Below are 15568 nucleotides of genomic sequence, written 5' to 3' on the forward strand. Positions count from 1 at the left end.
GTCCAAGGGAAACTCAAGGACTAAGGCTGTGAGGCAGGGACCAGATGCAGAACTGACTTGCTAGAGAGAGAAGAGTATTAAGGAAACACCACCACAGTGAGAAAATTAACCCTATCTTGATAGAGAGAAGCTGGTTACAAGCTTAATGCTAACCTGAGCAATCTCTCATTAGTACCAAGTTCAGGTGCTATAACTGAGTCAGGTTAGAAGGGGAAATTTGGAGTCAAACTGAAAGGGGAGAACATGGGAGAACTAGCCACACTTTTTCCTTGTGGGCCCTTCAACAGGTCACTAAAGGGTCAAGAAGCACCAACCTGGCTTCTTCAATCGAACATTGACAAGTTAGTGAAGACTTGATATGGTCTATAATCCAAAAGGGTCAGAGGAGTAAGGCTACAGATGTGTCCTGTCAGTGGGGGACCTTGGTGACAGATTAGATGACTCCAGGATTGGGACCACCCTACAAGGGGCCAAGACTGGCTATCTCCATCCTCTGAAAGTTACTGCATGCTTCCTGATCTACCCAGGTGCCTTCCGCCAGGTGTTTATAACTGGGGCCTCCCCTCATCCCTTCAGACTTGGGTTGGGGGTGAGGGTGGGGATAAAAGCCCCTGCTAGTACCAGGTCACTGCAATCTCCCTTGTGCTTCTCCTAGTAAGATGGGGATCTGAACAAAGGCCAGAGATGTAGTTGCAGTGGACTCCAAAATAGAGATCATTGAAACTGGAAATTTGGATGAAGGTTTCTAGAACACCCATCATCAACAGACAAGAGTAGCAGATGAATGAATAAACTTCAGGAAGTGCTCAAGTAAGGGAGCACAAAGAAAGTTGAAAAATGCGACAGAGAAAAAATAATTGGAAAGGTAAGAAGCAGAAGCAAAGACAATACATTGTTCAGAAACCAAAAGGAGAATGTTAAGGAGTAGGTCAGAGAGCAAGACTGAGAACAGCCCTTGGATGTGGTGACTGAGATCTTTGGTAACAGGGAGATGGTAAGCATAGGAGTTGCTGCAGTGATGGAATCTGTAGTCTGGTGGAAGTCCATGAGCCCATTTCCTACACCACAGGCAGACAGCGCACCGTTAAACCCCCGCGGAGGGAAGTGCCTCCTCGATTCATTCTGCCAACATTCACTGTACTACTGATATAAGCCAGGGACTGGTCGAGAATTTGTTCACCGCTGCTGCTTTGTTCTCGGCTGCATCTGAAAGCTGTAACCTTCGTGTCCCCTGAGTTTCATCCCGGAGAAAATCACAGCAATTGAGCAATTCCCCAGGCACATGGGGACGGAATTTGAGAATGACAGAAAAACAGAATTCCCATCCTTCTTCAGGCCTCTGGGGTTGTGCTGTTGCATCCTGTAGCTGCAAAAGGGTGTATAATGGGCAGTAGGTGATTTCAATTCAATTTAAAGTGACAAGTATTTACTGAGAATTTATCATATGCTTGGTAAGGGGAAAGGTGCGGTAGGAGACAGCACTAAGTGAGAGCTTCCCTTTCCTCCAGGAGCAAACAGTTTCAGGTTAGAAACAAAACCAATGCACAGGAAACCAACAGTGGGGAAAAAACCCATAATGCACTTTTAATTAGCGACAAAATATAGGAATATCTATGTGGATAGAGACAGAAGAAAAATTCAATGTCTTGTTTATTTTTGTTGTTATTCATGTGTATGTGTTTTCTAACATTTCTACCTTCAGCATGTATGAGTACTAAAATCAGAAAAAAACAAAAGCAATATTAAAAAAAAAAAAAAGCTCCTTTTTAGAAGGAGAGCTTGATAGTTCAAAATAAGACAGCCCTGGGCTGAATCCTAGGCATGTTCTTCCCAACAACTTGACCTTGGGCAAGTTCCTTAACTACCAGGTTCCTAAATTTTCTCATCTACAAAATCCTGTAGATGGGTGTCTTCTGGTAAGAAACCAAGATACGACACCATAACTCTTGAGTAACTTTTCAGAATTATAAAAATCTTGAAGTTTCATAAGTTCATTTTAGTCAGCATCTTAAACTAAAATCCCTCAAGTTACTAAGTTACTCACAAGGATTTCAGGAAGAAATGCAGTGTTATATGCTTTGGAATGGAGATGGTTCAAACTCTAGCTGTGCTACTTACCAATTACTGACCTCAAGTAAGTTATTTCACCTTCCAAAGTCTCACTTACTTCATCTGTAAAATGGGAATAGTAATAGAATTTACCTCATAGGGACATGATGAAGACATGCATATCAAATGCTGTCATGGTAACTGGCATAGAATACGTGCCTAACTGATGTTTATATACAATTGTAGTTATCATCTGAAAAAGTTGTTCCAGACAAATCTGAGAGAAGACAGGCATGAAGAGGTATACGTCTTTTTCATCTTTATATCACTAGTGCCTTGCACAGGGCACATCACAAGGCAGAGGTTTGATAAATACTTGTGAATAAAGAATGAATGAACGAATCAATGAGCTGACTTTCCCAATCCATCAAGGGCAATGTCTATATATTACTAAATTGATCTTTAAAAAAAGTACATTTTTAAGTGTTTAAATTCTATTCAATGAGTTTGAAAATTAATTTCAACAAGTTCTCCGAGTTTATTCAGTAAGGGTTAGGAGAAGCCAGAGGCATTTTTACAGCTTAAAAATACTACCTGGTTATTCAACTTCCAGTGAGACGTTTAATCCACTGGGAAAAAAATCAGAGGGTTTCTTTCATCTTTCAGAATCCTGTTAATCATCTTAAAAGGGAAAGTCAATTTTAAAAAGGAAAGCAAGGAAGAAATGAGGGAAGAGGGGAGGAAACAAGATAAAAGAGAAGAAAAAACAAAAGATGGGGAAGAGAAAGGGTCTTTCTCTCCCAGAGACATATTTTACTACCCCCCCACCCCGTGTGATAAGCTGTTTTGTCAGCATCTTCTAGCTATGAAGGGATAAAGAGAAGGGGCTTCCAAGTAATGACCCATGTAGGTGAAATCTTATCACAGGTGTAAAAGGAAATGCTTTCTTATATTGAAAAATACATATTTATATAAATGGCACCAACTCTAAGAAGGAAGAGCTAAGTATCAGGAAATGTGAATTAGCAGAAAATCCCTGGTACAGCTTATTATACATACTAATGTTTTCTGGCATATTTATCCATCCGTATGAGCACTGCTTAAATGTTACTTTCTCAGAGACGCACTCCTTCATGCCTCAGCCTGGGGTGGGTCCTTGTTACATGCTCTAATAGTATCTGGTACCCTTCCACTAGAGCAGTTCCCACTGTTGTAATTAGGTAGTTATTTGGGTAATTGTTTCATATCTGCATCCCCTGCGAGGATGCGAGCCAGTTCTATGAAGTCAGTGTTCCTGTCTGCTGTTCACCCGGAAATCATCCAAACTTGCACATGTCTTGCATGAAATAGATAAACAAATATATACATGTATAGTTGGTCCTCATTATTTCTGGATTCTGTACTTGTGAGTTTGCCTAGTCACTCAGATTTATTTGTAACCCCAAAATCAATGCTCATGGCACTTGTACAGCCATTTATGGACATGTGCAGAGTGGTAAAAAATTTTTCACTGGACATATCCGTTCCCAATAGAGGCCAAGCAAGATGGTACCCTGCCTTCTCATTCCAGCTCTCATACTGTATACAAGTGTCTTTTTTGTGGTCTATTTAGTGCCATGTTTTTTCACATTTTTGTACTTTTTCTTGGTGATCTCACCATTTAAAATGGCCCCCAAGGGGCTTTTCTGGTGGCGCAGTGGTTGAGAGTCTGCCTGCCGATGCAGGGGACACGGGTTCGTGCCCCGGTCCGGGGGGATCCCACATGCCGCGGAGCGGCTGGGCCCGTGGGCCATAGCCGCTGGGCCTGCGTGTCCGGAGCCTGTGCTCCGCAACGGGAGAGGCCACAACAGTGAGAGGCCCATGTACCGCAAAAAAAAAAAAAAAAAGTTTAAAATGGCCCCCAAGTATAGTGCTGAAATGCTATCTAATGTTCCCAAGTGCTGTGATGTGCCTTCTGGAGAAAATACAATGTTTGGTAAGTTTCATTCAGGCACAAGTTATAATGCTGTTGGCCATGCAGAGTTCAGCGTTATTAAATCAACAATGTATATAATAAGGTGTCTTTAAACAGAAACAAACAGAAAACAAGGTATATACTGATCAGTTAACAAAAATGTTGCAGCTGGAGGCTCACAGGAACCTAACCCCAATTTCCACTAAAAGCACCAGTTTAGTTCACTAATTCAATGTTTGTGGCAACTTTATAAAACATAACTACTGAAAAAATTGACAATCAACTGCATATATACTGAACATATATATGTATATTTAATAAGTTTGCTTGTGTGTGCATAAGTATGTATGTTTGGTTATTCTTAACCATTTTGGAGTCATACAACCTATTCTAAAGTTTATAAAGACATGGATACTGGGGAATAAGGGGAAATGTGGAAGGAAGTATGTACATATATATGGCCCTATGCTGCACAGCTCCAGAGTACGGGTGAGTGGTGCTGGCATTCACATTGAAGTCTAAGGGATCACGCTCACAGCAAAGGGTTGTTCAATGTGGTGACACTTAATAAACACACACACACACACATACACACATTTGCATATGATTCTGGGCATGCCTGACCTCCTATCATGTACCTCAATTAAAACCCTGACAGATAGTTAGAATAGATAAATACACACACACACACACACACACACACACACACACACACACACACACACACACACACATATATAGTATATATAGCATATTTTAACTCTACTTCCAATGTTTTACATCAATTAAGATTTAAGTTATTTGCACTTTACCCACTAATAACAAACACTAGACAATTCCAAATTATATGCCTCTCCAGAGAAAGAGAACTTGTTTTGAAGCACTGTCTTCAGACAATTCTCTAAGGTGAACTAAACACAGGTAGAAAACTAGAGTTGAATGAATATATATGGCACGAGGAATATTGATGTTAACCTGTTCTGTTTGCTTTCCTAAGATTCTCTGGATTATCATGTCTGTATGGCAGGCAGTAATATAAATTTAAGCTTTTCTTTGAGACCCAGCCTCCTTGGAGGCAGTAACTACTAAGTACCTAACTCTATGTTCTTTGAATAATGGACAATATTTCTTAGTAAAGCTTCTAATTAGATTTGTTGGATGAGGATGAAAATAGAAAAAAAAAAATCCCCATAAATGGTTCTGTGGAACTTCTGAGAGTAACTAGAACAATTACACCGTTAATAATTCAATGTTGGCTGAAAACTATACAATTGTGAGTGATTTATACAGACCAGACTTAGCATATGTTGTACAACAGGTGGATGTGGGGTCACCAAGAAACCACCTCACAGTTTTCCCAGAAGTATAGAGTCAGAAAGGTCACTTGTGGTAAAAGATATTTTGGATGAGTCTTTTAAATCAATGTATGAATTAAAGACAATTTACATATAAATAGGCTTTGAAATTAAATGAATTTTTAAAAGATTTAAGTAACTGCAGAAAAGGTCAGTTAAGCATTAACTATACATAATGTGATTTTTGAAAACTGCTTGCCTTGTTGGTTTATTAATATTTTGTATTCATTGTCAGTGTCATTCTAAAAATTGTGTGCACAATTAGCAATGCGTCAAAGTCAAAGACAGGCCCCCAAAGAAAGGAAAATGTATTTCACAAATCAGTATTTGGAAGGACAGGTCTAAAAACTGGACATGAAAATAGTCAAAATTAACCTTTGCCCACATATTAATACACATTAGATGCAAATATATCACAACATATTCTAACAATGCATAGCATTGTTCCAGTAAAATTTACCTTGACATTTAGCTTCATTGATAAATTACAGCTCTTGGGACTTTGGTGGTGCAGTGGTTAAGAATCCACCGGCCAATGCAGGGGACATGGATTCAACCCCTGGTCCGGAATGACCCCACATGCCCTGGAGCAACTAAGGCTGTGCACCACAACTACTGAGCCTGCGTTCTAGAGCCCAGTGCTCCACAACAAGAGAAGCCACTGCAATGAGAAGCCCGCGCAGCACAATGAAGAGCAGCCCCCGCTCGCCGCAAGTAGAGAAAGCCTACGCACAGCAACAAAGACCCAACACAGCCAAAAATAAAAATTAATTAATTAATTAATGTAAAAAAAAATTACAGCTCTTCTAAAGCACAAAAGCAGTGGATGGTCTTCTGAGTTATCAGAGGAGGATCATGATCGTAATCTGTAGTCCTGATTTGCCTCTTTGGAATATAAACCTGGAGTTTTTTCCAGCTATGATAAAGGGATAGAGCATAACTTTTAAAGACAGAAAGAAAGGAAAAGGAAGGAAGAAAGACACCACATAGAACTCTACAATATGTAAGGGAGGAAGACATTTTCCTCTACCCTTCTAGGTTCTTCTGGCTAGTTTAAGAATTAAGTTGATATGAAACAGATTAACAGGAGAAAAATCAAACAAAAGTTTAATAACATGTATACATAGGAGGGACCCAGGAAAACTAAGTAACTTGCTAAAAATGGCCAAAACCCTCACCTTAAATAGCAGCTTCAGCTAAAGACAAATGAGGATGTTGAGGGTACTGGTTTGGGATTTCAAAGAGGAGGAAGGTAATTCACATGGAGATGGAAAAGCAAATGTTTGGTAAACAAATATTTCCTGGGACATGCAGAGAAAATGGAATGCAGAGTGACTCTGATCTCTAGACCCCGCTGAGTTTCTTCCACCACACCTAGCCCATATTCTTTGCAGATACCTCTGAAGATAGCTTTATTTTGGCAAAAGGCCCTCTATCTAAATTCTTTTAGGCAGTTAGGGGGAAAGTCAAAATTTCTTCCTGGGTGTTTTGGGCCTTGATTGTTTTCAGCTCAATAGAATCCGCATGCCAAAGAGATGTTTTGGTGTGGTGAATTTTGTTCCACTATAAATACAAACAGTAAATCCTAAAGTAAAATAGAGACTTTAATAAATAATAATGTGTTCATATTGGTTCACCAAATGGTAGCAAATGTACCACACCAATGCAAGATGTTAATGACAGGGGAAACCGTGAGCAGTGGGGGTGGGGTATATGGAAACCCTGTACTTTCTGTTCAATTTTCCTGTGAACCTGCTCTAGAACATAAACTCTGTTTTTTAAAATTATGGACCAAATGTAATTAAACACTCAAAGACACTTTCTTTAGATAAATGGTTTACAAGCGATACTCAGAGGAGCCCTATCAGTCCAAGGAGATGGTTCACTGACCACTTGGTTTGAGGATGTGTGGGGAAATGGAGCAGGAAAGAAGAGGGAGCAATGAAAAGGAGGCCACTCAAGCTGGAACCTCAACTTCCACGCATTTCAAACAAAGCAACTCCCCTTTCATCCGTTGTACATACTGTACATATTGTACACATATTGTACACATTCTCCACACTGGAGTCCATTAAAGAAAGGATTCCTCAGTTAAAGAGAAAAATAAGTGAAAGACTAAAACCACTGATATAAGTCCAAAAATACCTACCTAATCATCCCATACACTAATACTCTGAGCTACTGAATAAATAAGTAAAAATTTAACTCAAATTTCCCACTAAACCATCAACCTACGATTAAGCTAAGCAGAAGCTAAATACATACCTTGTAAGAAATCCAACCGATCAGTACTCACTGAGCATCCACCATGTACCCAATAGTCCGCTAAGTTATGCAACAATGCTTTGCAGATACAAGCGAAATACAAGGCATAGTTCCAGCCCTCAAGAAGCTTAGAATCTGACCGGAGAGATAAAACTAGTACTTATAACAAAATATGAAAACAAGAGAAGATGCCTGAGGCACCCAGTACCCAACTTCATGAGCTAAAAATAGATTTCAAGTCAAGAATCAAAAACTGCCAACCCTGAATAATGTGAGGGCTAGTATGAACGAGACAATCCCCAGGTAAGTCTCACTTTCCTAAATCTTTGTCTCCCTTTAAAAAGGCAAAGTAAATTCTAACAAAGTCAGATCATCAGCAGTAGACAGCATCCTTATTAAATATATAAAAAGAACAGAAACAGAATGTAAGCAATACTTCACTATTTTGTTGTCTTCAATTGTATATATGCCTCTTCTCAAAATTGGTGTCTCCCCATTGTTACTCACTGATGAGTCAGTTTCCAGATCTTGCTGATGGCGGTCTGGTTCCTAACAAAGGCATAGTGGGCCAGAAGATTTGGTGACCTCTCTCAGGGGCTGTTGGGAGATGTCCCGACAGCAGAAGAAGCAGGCTCCAATCTGATAGCTTCCTGCCCAAGACCTCCTCACCCTACTTCTGCATAAATAAACACATTTGATGGGGGTTTCCCCTGTAATACCCAGCACTACACTACAGAGAAAACACTCAGCTGTTAATGATAGGCACTGGGATTTTTTTTTTTTAAAGCCTGTACGTGTGTTATGCTATAAATTACCCTGTTTGTGGGTGTGAGAATAAAAATCCATGTATATAGATGTGCGTATACACACACATACACACACACACAGAGTGTGTTACAGTTAAAACCATGCTGTCGACAGCCACTCAAATCCAGAGAAATTTATGGTTCTAAGTGCAGGCACACATTAAGGATAAAGACAGGAAGATTACAAATACTGCAACAATTACCAGAATAAATAAACTGCCTGAGGAGCATAAAACATTTGCAACATAGCCTTGCTAGTCCACACTGACCAGCAGACCTGTTACAAACTGGCAACTGGGAGATAAAACATGATTAAAAATGCAAAGATGTTGCACCCAAATGACAGGCTTTATTTGACAATGGATTCTGGACGCACAGGCACCAATGCAATCTAAAAGAAAAGTGCTTCTTGGTAATTCACTTGCCCACTGAGGCCCACTACTGATAAACAATACTGAACTGTCTTAAAGTAGGGAGAGTTCTTTGTAGCCATTACTAATTCCATCTTGATGCTATCCTTCAATAACACAATTTCTTTTTTTTTTCACTCTGAGAATTGATAGTTTGTTTTACCAAGAAGAAACCAGAAGGCAAAAGTTGTTAGTAACTTGTCTAATATATTAGCTATGAGTAGCTGAATAGTTATCTAAGTATGTACAGGAAAATGAATGGCTGTGCTGAAGGTGGGCAGATGTCCTTTTACTGAAAGTAGAATAGCAGAGACTGAAGTCAGGTTAAAAAAATAAAAGTAAAAGATTCTAGTGTCTGTAAGACATAAGAAGGCCCACTGGAAGGAAGCCAGTCCTCTCATTTCCTTGCTGTCTCAATATAATTTGATTCCACTCTATGTTATTTCTTTCATATACATATGTATACATACATAGGACATTTAAAATTTTGTTTTCTTAAATGTAAAAAATCAAAGTAAAACACACATGTGTTAGGTTTCAGAATCAGATGCTGTGAAGAGGATTCAGGATTTATTAAGTGATTATGGAAGGGCTCCCAAGAGAAACTCCTGAGGGAATGACAAGAAGCAAGAAAGGGAAAAGCGGGAAGCCACACAATGGTAGGATCTGGGGTACAGTTCCTGCCTGGGCAATAGACCTGTGCTTTCACACCCCCTCACCACTCAATAATTGGCTAAGGGCTGCCCTTCCAGCTTTCAGCAGGCCTAGTGAACCAGTACCTCCTGGTGGTCCTACAAAAATGGCTGCAGGGGCAGCCACTGGAAGAAAAGTACACAGAAGCTGTGGTGGGACTCCCAAAAGTGGTGAATGGTATCTGAGGTGATCTGGGTGGTTCTCTGGCACCTTCTACTGCAACAAAGCAACAAATGGCCAATACCTCCCTGCCATAAAAATTTCTGTTGATTTCTTAAAATAAAGGTGAAAGTAGAATAAGCTTAGAGAATTCAAACAGTACAGAAAGATAGAAAATAAAAACTCCCTTCTCTCCCCCTTAACCCCCATTCTTTTTTCCAAAAGTGGTCCTTAACTTAAAGTTTTCTGTAAATACTAAGGGAATAACACACACATATATACTATGTATCTATTTAAATATTATTTTGTAACACCACATTAACAAATTGAAGAATAAAAATCATATGAGCATCCTAATAGATGCACAAAAATCTTTTCACAAAATTCAACATCGATTTATGATAAAAACCCTCCAAAAAGTGGGCATACAAGGAACATACCTCAACACAATAAAGGCCATATATGACAAACATACAGCTAATGTCATACTCAATGGTGAAAAGCTGAAAGCATTTCCTCTAAGATGAGGAACAACACAAGGATGCCCACTCTCGCCACTTTTATTCAACATAGTTTTGGAAGTCATAGCCACAGCAACAAGACAAGTAACAGAAATAAAAGGAATCTAAATTGGAAAGGATGAAGTAAAACTGTCACTGTTTGCAGATGACATGGTACTATATATAGAAAATCCTACAGACACCACTAGAAAACTACTAGAGCTCATCAATGTATTCAATAAAGTTGGAGGATACAAAATTAATATACAGAAATCTGCTGCATTTCTATACATTAACAACAAACTACCAGAAAGAGAAATTAAGGAAACAATACTATTTACCATCGCATCAAAAAGAATAAAATACTTAGGAATAACCCTACCTAAGGAGGCAAAAGACCTGTACCACAAAAAAGTATAAGACACTGATGAAAGAAGTTGAAGATGACACAAGCAGATGGAAAGATATACTGTGTTCATGGATTGGAAGAATTAATATTCTCAAAATGACCATACTACCGAAGGCAATCTACAGAGTCTATGCAATTCCTATCAAAATACCAAGGGCATTTTTCACAGAACTAAAACAAATAATTTTGAAATTTGTATGAAAACACAAAAGACCCCAAAGAGCTAAAACAATCTTGAGAAAGAAGAACAGAGCTGGAGGAATTACACTCCCTGACTTAAGACTATGCTACAAAGCTATAGTAATCAAAACAGTATGGTACTGGCACAAAAACAGAAACACAGATCAATGGAACAGGATAGACAGCCCAGAAATAAACCCATGCACTTATGATCAATTAATCTATGACAAAGGAGGCAAGGATATACAATGGAGAAAAGACAGTCTCTTTAATAAGTGGTGCTGGGAAAATGGACAGCTACACATAAAAGTACAACATTGAAACATTTTCTCACTCCATATACAAAAATAAACTCAAAATGGATTAAAGACTTAAATGTAAGACCAGATACTATAAAGCTCCTAGAACAAAACATAGGCAGAACACTCTTTGACATAAATGGTACAATATTTTTTTGGATCTATTTCTTAAAGCAAAGGAAATAAAAGCAAAAATAAACAAATGGGACCTAATTAGATTTTAAAACTTTTGCATAGCAAAACCATTGACAAAAAAGAAAAAGACACCTACTGAATGGGAGAAAATATTTGCTCATGACCAACAAGGGGTTAATATCCAAAATAAATAAAAAACTCATATAACTCAACAGCAAAAAGAAAACAACAAATAACCTACTCAAAAAATGGGCAGAAAACCTGAATAGACATTTTTCCAAAGAACACATATGGATGGTCAACACGCACATGAGAAGATGCTCAATATAATTAATCATCAGAGAAATGCAAATTAAAACTACAATGAGTATCACCTCACACCAGTCAGAATGGCTACCATCAAAAAGACCACAAATAACAAATGTTGGCAAGGATGTGGAGAAAAGGGAACCCTCGTACACTGTTGGCGGGAAAGTAAATTGGTGCAGCCACTGTGGAAAACAGGATGGAGGTTTCTTAAAAAAACTAAAAATAGTTTAGTTTACCCAGCAAGCAATTCCACTCCTGGGTATATATCCAAAAAGAACAAAAACACTAATTTGAAAAGATACATGCACCCCAATGCTCAAAGCAGCATTCTTTACAATGGCTAAGATACGGAAGCAACCAAAATGTCCATCAACAGACGAATGGATAAAGAAGATGTGATACACACACACACACACACACACACACACAGTGGAATACTACTCAGCCATAAAAACGAATGAAAATTTGCCATTTGCAACAACATGGATGGACTTGGAAGGTATTGTGTTAAGTGAAATAAGTCAGAGAAAGACAAATACTGTATGATATCACTTATATGTGAAATCTAAAAAATATAACAAACTAGTGAATATAACAAAAAGGAAACAGACTCACAGATATAGAGAACAAACTAGAGGTTATCAGCAGGGAAAGGGGAGGGGGAAGGGGCAAAATAGTGGTAGGAGATTAAGAGGTACAAACTATTATAGATAAAATGAATAAGTTACAAGGATATATGGTACAACACAGGGAATATAGCCAATATTTTATAATAACTATAAATAGAGTATAAACTTTAAAAATTGTGAATTACTATCTTCTACACCTGTAACTTATATAATATTGTACATCAACTATTTCTCAATAAAACATATTACTGTAAATATATAGATTGGACTATAGTATACAAACTGTTCTATTTTTTAAATTTTATTTATTTAATTTATTTATTTTTGGCTGCATTGGGTTTTCGTTGCTGTGTGTGGGCTTTCTCTAGTTGTGGCGAGCGGGAGTTACTCTTCGTTGCAGTGCACGGGCTTCTCATTGTGGTGGCCTATCTTACTGCAGAGCACTGGCTCTAGGTGTGTGGATTTCAGTAGGTGTGGCACGTGGGCTCAGTACTTGTGGCTCATGGGCTCTAGAGCGTAGGCTCAGTAGTTGTGGCATATGGGCTTAGTTGCTCCGTGGCATGTGGGATCTTCCTGGACCAGGGCTTGAACCTGTGTCCCCTGCATTGGCAGGCAGATTCTTAACCACAATGCCACCAGGGAAGCCCCTGTTCTATTTCTTACTTTTCACTTAAAAACATATCTTGGAAATAGTCTAGATAGATAGATATAATAGGTAGATAGGGAAGAGGAAGGGAGGAAAGGAAAAATGGATGGATGGAAGGATGGATGGATGCGTGCATGGAAGGATGGATGGATTGGTGGATGGATGGATGGATGGAAGGATGGATACTAAACTTTATTGATTCTAAGAAAAACAGTTTTTCACGTTTTAACATTTCTGAAATCAGGATATCTTACAATTGACAGCATTTTAGAATTGATAAAATGCATTAGGAAGATATATAACTATAGTTATAGATGGATGACAGCTGAGCACCCAGCACTCTACCACTTGAGAGGTAATGTAGATAGTGGTTAAGAGTAGATTAATATTCTTAATGTTGCTGAAATATTGTTTAAGGGTACAAATTTGCAATAAGTAGTAAGTCCTAGAGATCTAATGCACAGTATAGTGAATATGGACAACATAGTGTATTATAATGATCAAACTTGCTAAAAGACTAGATATTAATTATTCCAACCACTAAAAAGAAATGATAATTATGTGGCATGATACAGGTTCTAATTATTGCTACAAAGGCAATCATATTACAATATATAAATGTATCAAATCAACTTGTACACTTTAATTTTACACAATGTTATTAGTCAAATGTATTTTAATAAAAAAGAGTATATTAATACATTACCTATTATCAAAACATCCTTGCATTCTGGGAATAAGCACCCTTTTTGATAGGGCTAATATTCTTTTAATAATGTGGTGAATCATATTTACTAACTTTTTTTTTTATTATTCAAACAGAAAGTCACAAAAATTATAATCATCCTCATCAGTTCACTCAGTCCCATGTAATTAATTTTTTTGTCATTTGACGTTTGTTAGCACTTTTATGAACTCATCAGTTTTCCATTAGAGTTCTGAAAATGCTTATTCATTCAGTTCAGCAGTATAGTCAGTTACCAGAAACCTGTACTTGTCAGAGTCTTTTCCATGAATTCCTTGAAGATGAAACCCTTTTACAGGAACATTTTTGCAAAAGAATCAGAGTACACCCAGAACTGTCTGTAAATGACAAAAGACTTAAAAATGACAACGGTTAAAGATTTGATGAAAGTTCATAATAATGCAATTGACAAGGAAATTTAGTTATTTCTGAGATATACATTTTAAAGTATTAAATAGAATTATGACTTATAACATTATACCAGAACATATAAGATTTTTAGGAATTTCATGTAATGTCTGAAACATTGATATTAACATATTTCCATACAAATAACCCAAAGAAAGTTTAGTATTAGTTTGCTTTTTTTAATTTTTTAATTTTATTTCTTTTCTATACAGCAGGTTCTTATTAGTCATCAATTTTATACACATCAGTGTATACATGTCAATCCCAATCTCCCAGTTCAGTACACCACCATCCCCACCCCCCGTGGCGTTCCCCCTTTGGTGTCGATACATTTGTTCTCTACATCTGTGTCTCGATTTCTGCGCTGCAAACTGATTCATCTGTACCATTTTTCTAGGTTCCACATACATGTGTTACTATACGATATTTGTTTTTCTTTTTCTGACTTACTTCACTCTGTATGACAGTCTCTAGATCCAGCCACGTCTCAACAAATGACTCAATTTCATTCCTTTTTATGGCTGAGTAATATTCCAATATATATGTACCACTTCTTTATCCATTCATCTGTCAATGGACACTTAGGTTGCTTCCATGTCCTGGCTATTATAAATAGTGCTGCAATGAATATTGGGGTGCATGTGTCTTTTTGATTTATGGTTTTCTCAGGGTATATGCCCAGTAGTGGGATTGCTGGATCATATGGTAATTCTATTTTTAGTTTTTTAAAGAACCTCCATACTGTTCTCCATAGTGACTGTATCAATTTACATTCCAACCAGCAGTGCAAGAGGGTGCCCTTTCCTCCATAACCACTCTAGCATGTGTTGTTTGTAGATTTTCTGATGATGCCCATTCTAACTGGTGTGAGGTGATAACTCATTGTAGTTTTGATTTGCATTTCTCTAATAATTAGTGATGCTCAGCAGCTTTTCATGTGCTTCTTGGTCATCTGTATGTCTTCTTTGGAGAAATGTCTATTTAGGTCTTCTGCTCATTTTTCGATTGGGTTGTTTGTTTTTTGATATTGAGGTGCATGAGCTGCTTGTATATTTTGGAGATTAATCCTTTGTCCATTGATTTGTTTGCAAATATTTTCTCCCATTCTGAGGGTTGTCTTTTCGTCTTGTTTATGGTTTCCTTTCCTGTGCAAAAGTTTTGACATTTCATTACGTCCCACTTCTTTATTTTTGTTTTTCTTTCCATTTCTCTAGCAGGTGGGTCAAAAAGGATCTTGCTGTGATTTATGTCATAGAGTGTTCTGCCTGTGTTTTCCTCTAAGAGTTTGATAGTGTCTGGCCTTACATTTAGGTCTTTTTCTTTTTTTTCTCCTTTTTTTGTGGTACGCGGGCCTCTCACTGTTGTGGCCTCTCCCACTGCAGAGCACAGGCGCAGGTTCAGCGGCCACGGCTCAGGGGCCCAGCCGCTCCGCGACATGTGGGATCCTCCCAGACCGGAACACGAACCCGTGTCCCCTGAGTCGGCAGGAAGACTCCCAACCACTGCGCCACCAGGGAAGCCCCGACATTTAGGTCTTTAATCCATTTGGAGTTTATTTTTGTGTATGGTGTTAGGTAGTGCTCTAATTTCATTCTTTTACATGTAGCTGTCCAGTTT

The 15568-nt window shown here is 38.1% G+C and overlaps 1 protein-coding gene across 6 annotated transcripts in view; it reads right to left on the minus strand.

Annotated features, from left to right (window-relative positions):
* FHIT (fragile histidine triad diadenosine triphosphatase) overlaps positions 1–15568 on the minus strand; it is a 1436343-nt gene that overhangs the window by 976003 nt on the left and 444772 nt on the right. Inside the window, exon 1 of one of the 6 annotated variants that reach the window (XM_027121280.1) lies at positions 8131–8228. The exons of 4 other annotated variants lie outside the window; for them this stretch is intronic. The gene's annotated coding sequence lies outside the window, so the exon portion shown is untranslated. Of the gene's footprint in view, positions 1–7623; positions 7700–8130; positions 8229–15568 lie in introns of those variants that run through there. One more of the 6 variants, XM_027121281.1, reaches the window with a different exon arrangement.

This window comes from Aethalodelphis obliquidens, unplaced genomic scaffold, assembly GCF_003676395.1.
Source record: "Aethalodelphis obliquidens isolate GAN/ISIS:26980383/991018 unplaced genomic scaffold, ASM367639v1 scaffold22, whole genome shotgun sequence".
In the NCBI taxonomy this organism is placed as follows: domain Eukaryota; kingdom Metazoa; phylum Chordata; class Mammalia; order Artiodactyla; family Delphinidae; genus Aethalodelphis; species Aethalodelphis obliquidens.